This window comes from Haliotis asinina, chromosome 12 (genome assembly GCF_037392515.1).
Source record: "Haliotis asinina isolate JCU_RB_2024 chromosome 12, JCU_Hal_asi_v2, whole genome shotgun sequence".
In the NCBI taxonomy this organism is placed as follows: domain Eukaryota; kingdom Metazoa; phylum Mollusca; class Gastropoda; order Lepetellida; family Haliotidae; genus Haliotis; species Haliotis asinina.
Window position 1 is genome coordinate 42,849,270 of NC_090291.1, and position 18,543 is coordinate 42,867,812.

Genomic DNA, 18,543 nt, shown 5'->3' on the forward strand with positions numbered 1-18,543 from the left:
GAACAGATCGGACGACTTCGTGGTATAACGGAATGTCTGTGAATGACGGGTACAACCGATTTGACAGGGTGCGTTTAACCTTCCTCGAACACCAACCGTCGTCTTTGTATGATGGTGATTCATAATACGTTTTTACAATTGTTGTAGTTGTAAAATTTATGTTTTTAATGTTAGGGCTCGTATTTGTTACACATCTGTTTTCGTCCAACTAGTCCTCTGGAACAGGGCTAGGTCACAGCCGTTCGTTCACCGTTCGATCATGGTTGTACAAAGTTTCATAATGCCTACAGAAAGTCAATCGAGACATCTTGAATGAATTTCGTCTTGATCTACACGGTTTAGGTAACCCAGTACCGATGTAGATATATACCGTGGTGTAGGCCTGGCGAATTTGGCTCTACATGTATGTCGGTAAGCTAACATGCATGTTTGCCTTGGTGTTGGGTTTACCTTTCATTCGCCATTTTATAGGAACCTTAAACTGCTCCGTTAAAATCTCTCTTTTCAGTACAGTTAAACAAAAAAGTTAAATTAAATTCTGAGTTAGAAGTGGTACAGTGTACAGCAAATGCATTGCGGTGGTGGCTTTAGTATTAACGTCAAACAAAAACATTTCTTACGTTTTCAAAATGACTCAGAACAACCCTATTAATCACGCGTTTTCGAATCACAGATCATGTGGCCTCAAATATCAGGCCACAAATAAAAGAATCATGAAGAGTATTCATTATACTAAGGTTTTCGAAGAAGAAACATTTTGCAAAATGAATACGTTTCTGTTCTCTGAAGATTGTGAGAGTCAGTGTTACATCAAAGAAACACAGTCTTGGACAGATGATCTTTTTGGGTTCTTCGTTTTATAGTGACAGACTGCTGACGGCTGAGGGGATGATGTAAATCCAGCTAGGGTCCATGCAGGTAGCCAAAGTATTGTATGTCCCCATGGTTCCTAATAGGGTGATCTACCTTCAGATGTTAGCAATTTATAACCCATTTTTATATTGTATTGTCCTCTATAGATAAATTGTTTTAGGTATAGTTACTAGTTTTACATTCTTGTCTGTGATATTCTAGTTGTTTTACTGTCCTTTGTTGACAGGTTTTTGTAATACACATGTATTCCATTTCAGCGTTTTTTCCCGTCACGATATGTCTGAGATATTGCCGATGTGACGTTAAATATTAACTCACTCACTCACTCACTCACTCACTGGAAATACACTACGGTAATACATTCAGAGCAGATTCGAAATCGAGGCAATCTGTTTGAAATTTCGACTGCAGTGCCACACAACTATATTAATTACGGTCTTGCAGTTCTACAAATATTTAATGTGGAAACTCGGGTGCGAGGTTTGATATGAACTACCGTGCAGGACTGACACATTTGGTTTTTTTTCTAATATTTCATCAAGAACAAGTCTTTGACCGAAGTGGGGTGCATGGATTATTAATAGGAGCTCTTATAATGTTTGTTTCTGTTACCTTTGTTTCTGTTACACAGCTTAAAGAACGGTCGACCCTATGAGTTAAGAAAGTTTAAACAAGGTATAATCCATAGATTGTTTATTACAAACAGGTCTCATTATATCGATCTAAAATTGCAACTATGTATGCATTTCATTGCAGCTGTTTTGGGCCTGTATATGTTTATGGTTTTAGGTGTTCAGTTTTCAGTGTTCAGAGTTAGGTGCGCCAGAAAGATGATGTGTTGGAATCAGAATCTATTATGTTATTCATTAACCACCACTGTTGATATGGTCTGCTCGGAGTCAGTTTGAAGTGTCCGAGTTTGGTATTCGTGCTTAACTGCGGCATGGTATCTCAGTGAGCTTGCATTACAAAACCGGTTTATGTCTAGATTAATTCAAGCAGTCACGCAAAAACATTCGTGCCCGTCGTCATATGAGCGAAACGTTCTTAAGTGTAAAACCATTTCACCTCAGATGACCTCATCTCTTGCTCGGATTCATAATATGCATTTCTACTTGCCCATCTAACTTACCCAGTTAGCGCTAATTAACTAATGACTTTCCTTGTTATCGTATTGTTAACATGTGTTTCAAAATCTATGTTTCCTTGTTTTTCATTTATTTGATGGAGTAGAAGTGTATTCTTAAACGCCATGTTCCTCACACATAGTGAGTGAGTTTAGGTTTACGCCGCACTCAGCAATATTCCAGCTATATGGCAGCGGTCTGTAATAAGCGGGTCTGGACCTCACAATCCATTGATCAACAACTTGAGCATCGATCTGGGAACCGATGACATGTGTCGACCAAGTCAGCGAGCATGACCACCCGATCCCGTGAGTCGACTCTTACGACAAGCATAGTCGCCTTTTATGGCAAGCATGGGTTGCTGAAGGCCTATTCTACCCCGGGACCTTCACAGGTCTCCTCATATATAGCAATTGACGACCAAATATATATTCTCGCCTTTATGAACATCTCTTCTAAACGCCGTTCAAAGACTCAACAAGGTAAAATGTCAGTGACCTAGAAGACTTGGCGTTTTCCTCAGAGACAAAGCTGACACGTCTAGATATATCTGGAATACCTATAAGAGCGGTGTTGACGGTAAATGACTGATACAGGGCTACCTCGGCTATATCCACGACTGTAACCTCTAACTTGGCAAATATCACCTACAGCGGGAGAATAACAGGACGCTTTTCTGTACGGAGACCTAAGCTCATCAAAGCACACACTGTTTAATCAGTTCCTCGGTACCGTAACAATAATCTGCCACTTGGTGACAGCGTGCAAACACAGTGACGTCCGCCTCTACTCTTAAACTGGTCGTGTATGTGTGTTAAACATAGTGAGCAGGAAACCACTCTGTGTCAATGATACAACACTAAGGCTAAATAAAAAATGTGAAATGTTTCTCGGTCATCGGTCACTTTTATTTGTGCGCGTAACAATTTTTTATTGCCATTTAAAAAATGATTTTGACTTTTCTGCTCCCCGATTATGCATTCATCCACTATAAGATGAGCGTCTGTAAGAAGGAGTGTGACTGACTCTACAACTCATTAACACGTGCTAAACTTCCCAAGCTGTATTTCTTAGAGAAAATAATGTGTTACTCCCTCGTCACACAGTCTTACAGGTCTTGTAACTTCTGAAAAAATGCGCTCGAGAAACATTTAATTTTTTTATACAGCCTAATGTAATATCAGCGTGACAGTTCGAACTAGCAGGGCAATACAGGGATGTCTCTACTATTTATACGATTAAAGACTTTAACCTGGCAAGTATAAAATTCGCTAGGGGACTAACATAATGCACTTGCTCCACGCTGATCCTAACGCATGAGGCAGCCAGATAGCTTAATCGACATTGAATGGCTGAATTGTGAATTCTTGCTAATGTACTTTTACATACAAAATATAACCCATACCGTTATTTTGTTTCAGTCACTTTAGACACAGACATGAGTAATCGACGTCAAGATTAATGATTTATCATTACTTTAACAATGACTATATATCTCAATTTTGTATATCTAGAGTGTCGGGCTAATCTTGAAACGTTCCTTCTATGTTGAGTATATGTTCATCTTTCATGAAACATTGTGAATTTTGAAGCTAAAGGGGTTATACTCAGGATGAATCGTATATTCTAACCAACATGCATATCCCGGTACGACAAAGTATACTGATCGCATTAAGATGATAATAATTGTTCGCCAATGACAGTCTGACTTTGAAGCCATGTAAGTGCATACATGTTGGTAGATCAATGTTCACGAGCCGTCTTTCGAACCCACAACCCCAGGCAGAAGCCGTGCTTAAGGGACGCAATATTTTGGCAACTTCGTCATCTGTGTTACGAAAGCAATATCACAGTGGCGTTCTTGCAAACTGTTGCAGATCTTGTAAACCATTGACCACATAGTGAAAAACCCGAGTTTGACGAGTGTACGAATTTCTGTGTACAAGGAAAGAGGAACTAGTGGAAACTATATAATTGACACATGTACCTTGCTGCTGTAAAAATAACATGTCAAAAGCCTATTTACTTACGGTTTGGTTTTATGCGAATGACCTTCAAATAATATTGGCTGGGATTTCCCCTGAGGGTACCATTAAAACAAGAAAGACCTTTCTTTGGAAATCGCTCCGAACCCCATCACTTTAGGTTTGGTTTTACCCTTCCAGTCAAATGGCATTCTTGTATTTGTCGTGACAGCTGCTAGACGGGAGTACTTACGTTGACTATTAAAGTTAAAAGCTACCGACCAGAACGGGGAAATGCACGTCGGAACATCTACTAGTTGCGTGTTTGGACTGATAGTGACAGTCACGGTAGTAACATTAATGTGACGGTGATGTATGACTATTACCTAAACACACAGACGCGTACGCACGCACGCACGCAGGCACACACACATTCATACATACATACATATATACATACATACAGCGGGATGGTGTAATTCGAGCTGGGGAGCAAGGGACCATGCAGGTAGCAGAGGCGCTGTACGTCCCCAATGCCCCTAGTATGATGATCTACCATCACTTGTTATTGACCAATGGCCCATTTGTACATGGTAATGTCTAAATGGTCTCTTTTTGAAAATACATTTTAGCTAGTTTTAACTTTTTTGTGACACCCTAGATATTTTACACTCCGTCGATGACTGCTTCGTTGACTACTTATGTTTATTGTGCATCTACATTTCTTGTTACTACATGGCTGCAATATAGCCGATGTGACGTTAAATTGTAACGCAAGCACTCACTCACTCACTCACTCACTATATTTACATACAACTCGTATCTGTACATTTATATGTATATTGGTGTGTAATTTGCTAACAGCCGAAGGGATGGTGTAAACCCAGCTGAGAACCATACAGGAAGCCTATGTACTGTAAGTCCCTATGCTCCATAGTATGGTGATCTACCTTCACTTGTTGGCAATCTATCGTCGGTTTTCACCTTGTTTCGTTATTTCTAGTTAGCAAGCATTGGATATAATGACTAGTTTTAAATGGAGATCTGTGATACAGTGGTGGTTTTACAGTTTTAATTCTATTTTCCATTAGGTAATTATCAATTTTCTCAATATGGCTGCAATATTGCCTATGTGACGAAAATGAATATCAACTCATTCAAGCATACATCGAAACCAGCTACATGTATTAAAATGTCCCTGGGCTCCTATGTAGCAACCTTTACCTAGGTTAACCTTAACTCCAATTCGTTAACATTGCACTAAATTAACCTTCGTGTTCTTTGAAATAAAATCCTGTACGTATTGTGGCCAATTTCAGGCACATCTTGGGGAACGTCTTAGACCTATGCTGTATTTTGAAAAAGTAGACACTTATCAGATAAAAACATAGACTATCGTGTCAAAACCTTTCAGTCAGCACCAAACGCTGTCTACAGCCATTGCAACGGATCAAAGTTCAATGCCCTGGTGCTAGCTCTTGAAGCACGTAAAAAGAAGAGCCTACTCGACTAATGGGAAGCTCACAATAACCCGTGTTAGTGTACACTACTGTGAAGTTGCAGTGAGACCTTGACAGAACGTACATGACAAAAGCATACCCGGACACATACACATACATGCCTTACACTCAAATCCACTTCCTTTATAGGACAGTTCCATACAATAACAGACAGCCCAAGGTCTACATGCAACATTTCCAAGGCTTCGTATGAAGGGGCTCCCCATCCCCAACACACAGCCTTGTGTGGCTAAGATTGCAGTGGTGCCTTCAGGAGGGATGTGCGTCAGTGGCGTCATGCTCGAGCTCTGCTCACAGATAAATACAAGTTTTAGCCCGATTTATTGCGGTACATATGTTTGAATAAGCTTTTGGCGATGCAGCAGCGTACTGATACAAGAAGGCAGTTTGCAGTAGGTGTTCTACTTAATGGTTATCCTTGACGTGCCAAATAGCGACAGACTACTGTGTCAAATCACCAGACACATCCCTAACTGAGCATCCCTTCAGAAGACAGTGTTCCCGGACCGAAAGTAAAGCCCATATGTCAACAGCCACCTACGTGGTCCAGTTTGGACAGCACTCAATTCGGAATGGAGAACAAAACAAAAGACATGCGCACACAGGAGGATGTACAATATCCGTGGCCAAATATTGAAAATACTTTTTCGGACATTTATCGTTATTACATCTTTACTATCATTTTCTGAGTTCCCTTCAGGATATTCTTAGTTGACGTTTTGTTTTGTTGAAAAATACGCTGACGAGTGCACTAATAGAAATTATTCTTCCTCTTTCACTTAATGGTCACAGAAGAGTCTTCATTCCTAAAACTAAACATATGCATTTCTCAAAACTTGTCACATAAAAGCTTTCCCTTGTTGTGCAAACAGACTGCTCGAAGCTAAATTAACAAAAGTCTCATCACCAAAAGTCAAGGCAGCGTTATGTGATATTTCGTCACTGTCAGTGAGTTTCAAAATGATACGCCACTGTTAGAAACATATCGGATTAACGTTGCGGGAAACAATTGCATGCCCTCAGGTCTCAAATGAAGATTGCTTTAAAGCTACTTTTAACAAATACTTCTCTGAAAAAAACGATTGCACATTATCAAATACAGCTTGGTCAATATCAAATACTGCATGGTCAACTAATCCTTTCTAACTTGTTACAACGCATGCTTCGAACGGATCGTTTTGGACACATAATATCGACTTTCAAAACTGTGATAATTGAAAGTTGTTGTGTTTTGGAGTTATAGTCATCATGTCCCAGACAATATGCATTATACTGAGCATAAATATATCTTTGGTGTACCGATCATAAAGACAAATATTTCATATTTGTACCGAGTATCGTCTACATCCCGTTGTATGGCTTTTATGTCACTTTATCAAAGTCCACGTTTACTATGAACACATGTGGTAATGTGTTCAAATGTAACACATTCATCACCATGGCTGCGTTTGTGGGAAATATGAGAATGCTACAGTTAAGCAATGAGTCAGTGCCTCCCAGTGACAATTTCCTATGCATTACTGGTCAAAGAAGAAAGTTCATGAATACTTCATTGTCAATTCAGTGTCATGGTGTTTTCAGAGCAGAACAGAGTCAGTATGAGGAACAATCACCACGTATAATAAGATAAGTTTGTTATACACAGTACTAAATAAAGCATTTGCTGGTGCAGATACAGATTATTGAGAAAGGGGTGGGGGTGCACGCTACTGAGAAAGGGTGTGTGTGTGAACCGCCCTATACCCCACCCCACCCCTGGATCCGCCCACGTGGGAATCGAACCCGTATTTGCGCCTTACATTTGCATTTATAAAATAGACACAAACACATGACGAGTGAAATAAGTACTGCACCGATGCACGTGATGTAAGGATTGTCGTGGTAGTGGATCAAGAGACAATAATCCCCTGCAGCGGAAGCTAACAAAGAGAGTTATAGATACCACATAGACCGAGATATTTTTCTATCATAGAATTAATGACATTTGTGAAATGACCCACAGATATAGACAGACAGACAGACATACAGATAGATAGACAGACAGACAGACAGACAGACAGACAGACAGACACACACACACACACACACACACACACTTTAACCCTGCCCTGAGTCTTCTGAAATCCCATCTCAGTGCATCACTATAATGAATTAGATTGTTCTTGGGATGTCATATCAGTATCAAATCAACAGTTTCTGTCTCGCAATCATATTATACGTGGGGGAAAATTCATACTCCACAAGTAATTTATGCAAGGTTCAGATGTTTACACCCACAAACGTGTAACATTGTAGAATTAAGATCAAGGTATGGAAATCACCGTAAAATTGTGTAGTTACAGTATTATCGCGTTACGGTAATTTCAATATATAGTGATTAGAAGCAGTGTTTATTGTTATGTATAGGGAAACGGCTTTAACATTTCTAATATCCTACTGTTACCACGACTTAAGATTACCAATTTGAATTATACACATAAAACACTTCGAAAGTAGATTATATTTGCAACAAACAGAGAGCTTAAATTGAATTACATCTTTTCCTCCAAAATTTCTTATTCTTCGTGTTGCTTGACAAATATAATAGCGGACAATGCACAACACATCAATAATGCACAAGACTGCAAAATTATCCTCAAACCAGTCAGTGTTTGAAATCGGCAAACAAAAACATAAATATAATCCTTGAATTCAGCTCGACATGCCGGAGTTCAACAGTGATGTTAATAATACGATGTCATCATGGATTCATGGAAGGATTGTCTTTTTCCTGTGTGAGTTGAAGTAAATCCTTAAACTTAGCTTTGAAAAGAATACCCCTCGGAAATTACAGGGATATTTCCCTGCAAGGATCTTCGAAGAAACTAAGCTTGCAGTAAGGCACAGACCCAGATGTCAAAGTGACATGATGGATATATGTCACTGCATCTCGAGATGCCCTTGACCACGTATTGGTGAATCATTGCTTTGTGTAAGAGTCAAGGCGTTTCCATGTTTTGCCAATTGAACAGTTGACTTACCTTTCATTGGTTTGTGACCGAAAGAGAATTATACACTCGCCCGTTCTCGAACGCCTTATTATTAATAAACACAAACTCTTGATATAGTCATGGTCTTACACTTTAGCAAAGATTGTTCATGGGGTTGTAAATGGTTTTGTAGCTCATATTTCATATACATATATCTGTGGTTGACATTGTCTGTTTTCTCTATAGATCTGGAAACCTTTGTCCCTACGTCTTGCTTCATTTTGACGTGTGTTCATTATAGACGTGAACTTTAATCGTAATATCTCATCGTATCATAGATGACCTTTAATCTTCCATTAATCCAAACCAGAAGGTACACTGACAGAAAGATTACACTGTTAAACATATTTATCATGTCACATGACTCTTGTAGTTCTAGTCATGCGAAGGACCTTTGGGATCGTAAATAAATCATTTAGATGTTCGTCAAGGAATATTATAGATAAAATGTCAACCCAAATCAGATTTGCAGTTTGGTGATTGGCAGAGACTCCGTTTGTTTTACTATCGAAGAACAATGTTTGTCATCAGAGTGTAATACCAGTGTAATACTATGCACTCAAAATAAAGTGTCAAAGTATATGTTGCAACAATGACATTGAGCGCTTTAAAACGTTTCTTCAATTGGTCACAAAATTACCTACAGGGAAATTCAAGGTCGTGTTTCCTTAATCAATGATAACATTGTAATGTGAGTGAAGTACGTTCACCAACCGTTCATGTTTAAGCTGACGTTGTTTAACGTATTCTCAGATTGTGTAACAAAAACGCAAACAGTTGAACTGATGATTAGTTTAAATAATAAGTGTACAAAATAGAAAATCAAGGTAGTGACAGCCTCAGACAAAATGACCTGTACGATCCTACCGCCCCTATCTACATGGACGTGTTCCTTGACAGGACGCTTTTTCGTGTTTGTTTGTATAATTTTTTTTATTAACTAATGATCCTGACGCGACGTACTCAAAACTGTCAAAATGAAAACTGTTCACCAGAGTGTAGGAGATAATCTCACAGTCAATGTTGACTGATGGTTTTGTGCTAGTGGACTATACATAAATGAGTATCAACAAAGCAAATTATCTACAAAAGTGGCACTGGCTCGGTCTTTCGTAAGAGGTCCTTCTGAAAGGCCACATGTTGCGTCTTATTTTCACTTCACTGAGATCAGCAGCCTCTGGCCTCGATAGATAGCAGAAGACCCTTTGTTTCCTGCTCAGAACCACTAAACCCAAAGCGAAGTGGTCAATGTGTAATTTTGCATGAAGATGAAGATTATACGATGAATCTGTTTGGATTGTATGACGCCATGCCAGTGCGTACCCACGATGCCGTTATTCATGACTTGATCCTTCCTTTCAGATGGGAGAATACTGTAGCTGCTTCTCCTGTGATTACCAAAAAGTGATGCCGCCCATCAATCTGAATGTGGAATATTCCTAAAATATAAGCATCTGTCTCTCTATTTCGAATGAAGATTCCCCATTATTCAAGCTTGCACATACACATAATTTTATTCGACCTTAATGAGACCATTATTATTTAGCTGCAATTTTCTTTCTTTTAGCATAAAAAACAAGAAAGCGGTCGTTTGACCCGGCAAGTATAATGCACATTTAGATAGTACCCCCATGCTACGCGTTTACGTGAAAATACGCGTAATAATGTCTGCATGTTTCATTCTGTGATCAGAACACATCAGTTCGTTTGAGACGTTTTTCAGTGTATAATGAACTTCTTTAATGGCCACTCTAGAAGTTGGTGAGTCAAAACTGAAACATACAGGTTTATGGATTACAACTTCTTGTTTATTACTTTGAGCGACGTTTCGATGTAGATTCTTACATCGTTTTCAAGCTAAATGTGAATACAACCAAATAATGAGAAGCTTAACATATACATGGTATGTTGTGACAAACAGCGGATTAACATTAACAATAGCATTTGTGAAGTCCTGGTTTTTGGTTGACAGGACTTCGAATTCGTCGAACTTGATGCGATGACTGGGGAATTTTTGTTGACGATCTGAGAGGGCTGATTTGCTGCCTGCCTTGGCTGTAGAGGATTTGTGTTCTTTTATGCGGGTGTCAACAGGGCTGGAGGTTTCACCTATGTATGAATCACCACATTCACATTTAGCTTGAAAACGATGTAAGAATCTACATCGAAATAAACAAGAAATTGTAATCCATAAAGACGAATGTTTCAATAGTGTATAATGAATGATGTTTCGTCCTTTTAGACATTACGTTATTGATCCATCAATGTTTTTAACTGATTAACGCAAACGTCCAAGTGTATTCTCTTCAAAGTATGCAGACAGCATCAATTTGTAGGATTTGTGGAACATGGCTCAATCACTTGTCCTTCATGAACTTTACTTAAAGGTCAAATGTACGGGTGCAACATTACATCCGAAAATACACAATGACATTACACACCAGTACACACTGGCCCTTGTCATGGTAGCATGAAAATTTATATCTCCAGGTTTGAGGATCAACATGTTTCATGATCAAGCCTTTAACCAGTGCGTGATGTATGGATTTCTAAAATGAATTATGATAAAGCATTTTGGTTTGTAGCACATGGTTTAAACATTGGTTTAAATTATGTGTTACAGCCTAGATTATAACCATTGGAGGGAGTGAGTGAGTTAATATTTACCGTCACATCGGCAGTATTTCAGCCATATCGTGACGAGAACCAATAATATTATACATAACTGTCCATGGTAAAATATCTGTCAACAAAGGACATTACAACTAGTTTATCACAGATAGACATTTGAAACTAGTAATTAACTCTAAAACAGTTTAACTATAGGGGACGATACGTTACGAAAACATGCTTTTCGTGACGAGAAACAATAATAGTATACATAATAGTGAATGGTAAAATATCTGTCAACAAAGGACAGTAAAACAACTAGATTATCACAGATGATATTTGAAAGTAGTAATTAACTCTAAAACACTTTAAGCATAGAGGACGATACAATACAAAAACAGGCTATAACCGCCAACAACTGATGATTATTGGGAAAACGTATGTATATTGCATTAATCATATACAAATAATTATGCATTGTTTATATCTTTGAAGAGCCATGCGTGAGTAAATTACGTCTACAGACTAATCATGCTTTCAACAATACTCAATCTTGGAGGGCACCCGTTTAGTCGTCTTTATGGGAATACCAAATTCGTGGCTAAGTAAATGCATATACAGTGATCAAATGTTATTTCTGTATTGGCACAATTCGTAAATATTATCATCCGAAAGGTCCAAAGTGAATGCCATTATTCATGCCTGGTGGATCTGGATGATTTTGAGGCGGATGTAGTTATTAGAAGTATCATAGCGTTTGAGTGAGTGAGTGCGCACTCAACGCTGCTTTTCATAAGTATTGCAGCTATATGATAATGTTGAGACTCAGTTTGCCGGGCAAACCTAGATGGCAGCCGTTCACCTCTTTTGTTGGGTGCAGGTGGTCAGTCCACATATAAACATGACCCACCTTTCTAACCCACAATCCAAAGTTTTTGCCTTCCAAAGGGGACACTTATCGTGGCATTCTCGCAATCTGGACTCTCCCTGCATTATCACAGTGGTGTCATTACAAACTACATGCATTACAGCTTTTGTTAGGCCACTGACCATACGGACTCCCAAACCATATTTTGACAAGTGCATGATATCTTTGTACAACGTCAATCACAAAGTGGAACTAAGTAGGAACTATATAATGGACTCATGTACTTTTGTTGCTGTACAAATAACAAGTCAAAAGCCAATGTACTAACGTTTCTCCTGGGTGGGAATGACCTTCAAATTACAGAGACTGGGATTTCCCTTGAGAGCACCGTTACAAAACGAAAGACATATTCCTAGGAATCAGCAGACAGAAGTTCTTAAGCAGACTATTAAAGTTAAAAACTACTTTGTGGACAAAAATCCTGGGCCCCGTTTCACAAAACTCTCGTAAGCCTAAGGTCTCGTAACTTTTCCCGTAGCCTTTGCACCTCCTATGTTACAGTATGCCAGGTACAAATGCTACGAGAGAAGTTACGAGACCTTACGCTTACGAGAGTTTTGTGAAACGGGGCCCTGCATGGTACCCAACGCCAAAGTAGTAGAGTTTGCATTTTACTCAAAAAGTGTAATCCTAGTATAATATATGTTTAAACAAAAAAAAAACACGCAACGCCTGACGGTACATGTTATTTCATACGCCATATTTTAGCATGCCTATCACCTAAAAGAAACTAATTCTATTTCCAGAAATACATATCAAACCATAACGTACTGTGGCTAATTTCAGGAACATCTCTTGAGACCCTTAGCTGGATGTTGAAAAATCGCTAATCAGACAAAAGATGGACTTTGATTTCAAGACCTTTCACACAGTATCGAACGCTGTCTAAAGCCGTCTCGACGGATTACAGTTCAATGATGCCTGATGAACCCTGTTGCAAGCGCCGGATTCATCCACAGAGTACGTACTTCATTGCATCACTGCAAGCAGAAATAGGAAATCACCCAGAGGAGTGACAGACCATATCATCGTACCGGAGACAAACAGCAATCTCTTTAATTAAAAAATCCATAAGACAAAAAGATGAAGTCCAGCTAAAAGTATCTCTCTGAAGCCATCTGGGATATTAGTACGTGAACGTTTTTGTGGTAATAGTTGTGATGTCGGCCCATGCAGGAAACAAATGTACTGTTAGTCCCAGTGGTCCCTAGTATGGTGATGTACCATCAGTTGTTGGCGATCGATAGCCTACTTTAACACTGTGTTGTCCGCATTTGAAACGAAATTTTAGAGATTTGAAAGCTGATCTTGATAAACATCAGAAGATCTTTGAAGAAACTGCAGCAATAGTACGCGCAGGTAACTAAACATACCGAAGGGTGGAGAAGGAGTGTGCTTCAATCTATATCTGTTGGAATAAGATTGATAATTCACGTTAGTCTCACCCTTTCTGATCACATACCGTAATCAGGATCAGAACTGACACGGGACTGTAATATGTCTATCACGGCGTTTATTTTTCAGACAATAAGTTTCTAAAAAGTGTAAATTATTCATAAACCATTTTCTTGTGCAGTGGCAGGTTGTCCACAATACTGCGTGACAAGTGAGATTACTTAGAGTTTGGCCTTTAACGCTCAATATCAACCTGGACATGTTCTTTCTTAGAATATGTCAAAAAGTCTTTTCTGCTCTGGGATTGATTATAGTTATCAACTTATCATACACAACGCCAAAGCTAGGAGGGTATCATCCACCTAGTTAGACTCATCATGCCTGAATCTAATTCTCTTTCATTCACAAGTAACATGGCATTGTCGTGCATTGTTCGGGTGAAGGATTGAATTGCACTACATCTGTGAGTGAGGTTTTTTTTACGCCGCACTCAGCAATATTCCAGCTATGCGGTCTGTAAATAATGGAGTCTGGACCAGACAATCCAGTGATCGACAACATGACCATCGATGTTCGCAACTGGGAATCGATGACATGTGTCAAACAAGTCAGCAGGCCTGACCACCCGATCCCATTAGTCACGTCTTACCACAAGCATAGACACCTTTTATGGCAAGCATGGGTTACTGAAGGCCTATTCTACCCCGGGACCTTCACGGGTTGCACTACATCTATGGTGGTGGCTTATGCATGAGATAGCTCTAATCCGCTCATCTCCAGAATACATGTTCACGTCACTCTGACATTAATACTGTATCGAACTAAACGTCTCTCTTTTCCAGCTCTTGGGTCAAGCATGAAATCTGCCATTTATTCTGATATTTATTTTGAATCGAATTGCCTTTGCTGTTTGTGAAGATCATACAGAATAATATCGTCACGGGTATCAGGAACATATATGAGTGAGTGAGTGAGTGAGTTAATATTTAACGTCACATCGGCAATATTTCAACCATTTCAACCATTTCAACCAGGAGAACATTCAACAATGGAAAAGACCATATGTACATTATAAAACCTGTCAACGAAGGACAGTAAACCAACTAGAATATCACAATTGGATGTTTTTTTATAACTAACATGGAAAGGTAAAACTAATATCACTATTTAGACAATACAATATAAAAACAGGCTATAGATCGCCAACAACAGAAAGTGGATCACCATACTAAGGACCATGGGGACTTACAGTACCATTGCTACCTACATGGACCCTAGTTGGATTTACACCATCGCTTCAACTGGCGATTGTTGGAAAAGTTAGCCAAAATTAAAACAACACGAATTCTACGTTTAAAAAGCCTGGTAAGTTCACAAAGACCAGCAAAGGAACATATATGAAATGAGCTCTGAAGATTATACACAGATAATTCGAAATATAATTTCAGATCGTGATACACAAGCATACCAAAAATATGGCCGAATAGAGTCCACTCTGCTGTGATGCTGCATTGAGACGTGGTTGTGACAATCGAGACAAACTATATGTAGACACGACCGTTTCATTACACATTACTGTACCAATGCCTTAGAAACAAAGTCTGAAACGTTTGTACAATAACAGGCAGTAGATTACCTCACAGCTATTTTCCCTTCGCAAAGCGTCATATGAAGAGGTGACACCCTAACATGGGATCTGAGTGGTTAGTATTGCAGTAGCCCGTTCTAACACGGGGGGGGGGGGGGGGGGTGTGGGTGTGCTGGCTTTGCGCACAGCTTACAGGCAAATCCAAATCTTAACCTGTTTTATAGATGTTTGAACAAGCTGTTGGCAATGCAGCAGCGAACCGTATGCAAGGGAAGCAGATGTACAGCATGGGCTGTATGGGGCCAATAATGACATGTTTGACAGGCTGTTTACGAGAAAACAAATGTCACTGTGTACGTTCACGCACTTTTGCAAACTGTCGTCGTTCTCCTATACAGACTAATGACAGACTGGCCTGCCAAATCACCATACATACCCAACACAGAGCATCCCTCCAGCAGAGTGTGTTCTCGGGTGGAAGTTAGAGGCCCGCATAGAGCCAACACCTGCCAGTTTCGAGCAGGTCTCCATACGGAATGGAGGACAAAACCAAAGGTAGAAACACGCAAGTTCTTCATCAATATATGTCACCAAATGTTGAAAATACTTTTGCAGACAACGTGCTTACTTTCATTTCATCAGTTCCCTGTCGTCGCCTTGTTGGTTTGTTTGTTGAATAATAAAATGATGAGAGGACTGGTTGCAAAAGTAATGTAAGTCCCCATGGTTACATGGTGATCTACCTTCGGTTGTTGGCGATCTATAGCCCGTATTTTATACTGTATTGTCTTAATCGATGTCCACTGTCGACAAGTTTTAATCTTCAAAATGTTTTCACTCTTTCGTGTGGAAATTGTTTTCATCACAATATGGCCGAGATGTTGTGGCCGATTTGATGTTTAACACTAACTCACTCACTCATTTTCGAATGGAATCCTATACGCTTGCATAAGCACAACTTAAGTAACTCTGCATAGACTCGTCCGCTATTAATGACCTGTAATGTTGTTACTTTGGCATACTAGAACAAAAAAAACATCTGTGATTTGTGAGTAAGGAGTCAGTTGCTTTGACCAAAGAGCCCTCGGCCTTGAACCCTTTGACACACCAAGTTGATTATTCACACATATTCTCGCTGCACATCAGTAAGAAATAGGCAACAGTCTTCTTTTCATAACATACATACATCAAAGCAAAGCACATGAAAATAAGTGTATAACTTATATTTGTTTCTTTGTGTGGAACAAATCTTTTCATGATGGGTTTGATACGTAACCTCGGCGACTAATGAATGTTGTTTCGGGTTGAAACACTGACATACTGTTCCATCAGTGGTCTTGACGCAAACGTCCCATCTCGGAGATAACTAAGAGTAATTTCTTCCAAGTCTGTAGAAATACCACCTTGATAACGGATTTGTTGAACCTGGCTTAATCATTTGTCCTTTGTAAAACTGTACCTCTACAAACATTTGTGTGTAACGCTTCTCCCTAAAATGAAGAGCTGATGAACATACCACAGCACTCCAATGATGTTTCCCTTGAAGTAAGACACACACAACGGCAACCCAGGTTACACAACGACCCGTCAGAAAGGGACGTCAACTTCTGATATATATTGCAATATTGCAAAGACATCTGACATCAATTTACCATCTCTTGAGATTTAAAAATATGTTTTTGTCCCATGACTGTTAAGCTACGCTCGACCTTGAATATCCACATAATGGTTTTTAGATTAATGACGCTCAAATCACAATTCATCTCACTTGCTGCAATTCATATCCATTTGAAGATAACGCATTAGTGAATCAAGTCATTGAGAAAGTCACTGAAAGAACATGAAAGAAAAAGTGAAACAAAGGCTGCGTCAAAGTCACCCAATAAATTTCAGATCGCAGCAACGAATAAGAATACAATGTTATATATAGTATTTTATGTTTCCAGGAAGGGGTCATTTACTTTCGTATAATCAAATCGCTGACAGAAAACATTGAGGGACAATGTTTCTTAAAGTATGGGAATTAAGGGAAAATAGGCTAGCCTGTAATATACTTCCCTCTGTTACCTCGATCCAGGCTCATGGACACTGTATTTGGCTATCCACCATATGTTTTCATAATGACCACCTGAAGACATTTAGACGTTACTTATTACAGAATGAAGAATAAGGAGTGAATGAGTAAGTTAAAATTTAACGTCACATCGGCAATATTGCAGTCATATAGTGACGTGAAGTGTTGTAGATACACAGTAAACACAAGTAATTAAACAACCAGTCATAGACGGACTGTAAAATAACTAGAGCATAACAAAACAGTCAAAACAAGCCAGAATGTATTTTTAAAAGCAGAAACGTATGTTAAACAATACTATGTAAATATATGTGAAGAACAAAGAGCAAGTCGCAGGCAAGCGTGGTTTAAACTCTGAGAAACATTAAAGGAAAATGAGAAAAGATGAATGAATTGTATGTGTGAAGTGGTCAAGTTGTGACACGAAGCCCAAGGTGATCCTAATGTAATCATGATATTTATGTCAGTTAACTGGAACGGGTTTACTTACATCTATCTTTTCCTGTCTGACAGAAGGACAGAAAGACCGTTTGTCTCAATCTATATCCCTATTTGACAAAGACTAATCGTTCCACCGGAGCATCATTTCGGATTAGTACATTCAGGAGCATGAATGATATAAGACAACACTTATCTGTCACGTAGTTCTAATTCAAAATCGGCGGGGATTGGACTAGACATTGGACCTATCATCAAGTCTACAAAGGTGTAATACACTCCCGTCAAACGAAATGTGAACCTATCATTAGCTATGTTTTAAGAGCAACTTTACGCAGCCTAGACGTTTAGTTACAACACTCTGTGATGTGATAGTATTTTCACTGTCCATCGTCGACGGGTATTTATCGTGTACATATACTCCAGTTTAGTGTTAAATGTTCTCGTCACGACATGGCTGAAATATTGCCGACATGACGTTAAATATAAACTCACTGACTCACTCACTTACTCAGTTACGACACATCTGATCAAGATGGACTTTGCATCTTGTATGGAAAACACGTGGTGCACACAGACCAAAAAGCCATGATGTGACAGGACTAACGAAACATCAACTGCACACGACGTTCTCTCTATATTTATTTTACAAACATTTTCGGATTCGTCCCTACAAGTTCATTGATCAGTTTCCTTAAGACATCCAAGGTTTCACTGTTTTAGTAATAAACATTTTTTTCACAGGTCCTTAAACAACATCTTCTCATCTGCAATTGTAACATGTTTCGGTGAAAGATCAAATGCGCCGAAAGTGCTTTTTATCAGAACACAATGTGCACTTTTTGCATTATGTCTCAAAGTGTTGACGTCACTAGACCATTCTAGTCTGCCCCGTCCTAATCGAACACTTTTACATTACGTCACAATGTAACCAACGTCACGATGCACGTCAGTTGTAATCGCCTCGTACAGCCCGCTACAGTAAACTCCGTTGCAT